The following is a 1,046-nucleotide window of genomic DNA, read 5'->3' on the forward strand; positions in this document are numbered from 1 at the left end:
AGTATATAAAAATATATGGGAGCTCTGGTGGCCTAGAGATAAGAAACCAAGCTGCAATCTCACAGGCACATGGTTTGACTCTACCAGCTGCTCCATGGGAGAAGGATGGGTAATTTCTTTTTGTGGGATTTACTGCTTCTGAAAACTCACTGGAGAGTCAGCTATGAGTCGATTCCACCTCGTTGGCAAACAACAACAACAATCTAGTGGTGCTCAAAACATGGTGCAACAATCACCATTCTAATTTTGGAACATTTTCAGCAATCCCTAAAGAAACTTCATACCCATTAGCAGTCATTCTCATAATCTTCTCCTACTGTTCATATTTTGAATCTACAAATCTCTATGGATTTGTCTGTTCTAGATAGACCACATAAATGGAATAATACAATATGTGTTCTTTCATAACTGTTCTCTCTCTCTCACATACTCCCCCCCTTACATTTTCAAGGTTCATCTGTATTGTATGGGTATCATTACTTTATTATCTTTTTTTCAAAAGACTGAATCATATTTCATTATGTGGTTCAAGAACATTTTGTTTACTCATTAACTGAGGGCATTCAAGTTGTTTCTGTTCTTGGGCTAGAATAAGAAATACTGCTGTAAACACTCATGTACAACTTTTTATGTGAAGCAGTGTTTTTAGTTCTCTTATATATGTATTTAGGAGTAGAATTGCTGGCCTATTTGGTAATTTCATGTTTACACTTTTTGATAAATTGTTTTCCTATGTGGCTGAGTCTTTTTTTGGGGTTACATTTTCTTTTTCTTTTTTAAAAAAGCCAAACTATACTACCAAACAGTTGTATGTTAAAATAATGGTGGGAATAAGTCTTGATCCCAAATCAAATTATAGAAATTTTAGAAAAAGGTTTTCAACCTTCTTGCTGAAATTGAGTAGGACTTGAAGTGCTTGCTGCAGAAGGTCAAGGACTGCAGCCTCCTATATGGATTGAAGCTCAACATCAAGAAAACAAAGATTCTCACCACTGGGCCAATTGGCAGCATCAGTATGAATGGTGAAGAGATTGAGATAGTTAACA

General features: G+C 35.7%; 1 protein-coding gene across 1 annotated transcript in view; it reads right to left on the minus strand.

Annotated features, from left to right (window-relative positions):
- The window catches only part of GALNT16 (UDP-N-acetyl-alpha-D-galactosamine:polypeptide N-acetylgalactosaminyltransferase 16), a 158,533-nt gene that overhangs the window by 35,915 nt on the left and 121,572 nt on the right, over positions 1-1,046 (minus strand). The window lies entirely within an intron of this gene.

The sequence above is a fragment of the Elephantulus edwardii genome, unplaced genomic scaffold (genome assembly GCF_000299155.1).
Source record: "Elephantulus edwardii isolate Elephantulus edwardi_28Jun2011 unplaced genomic scaffold, EleEdw1.0 scaffold00037, whole genome shotgun sequence".
NCBI lineage: Eukaryota > Metazoa > Chordata > Mammalia > Macroscelidea > Macroscelididae > Elephantulus > Elephantulus edwardii.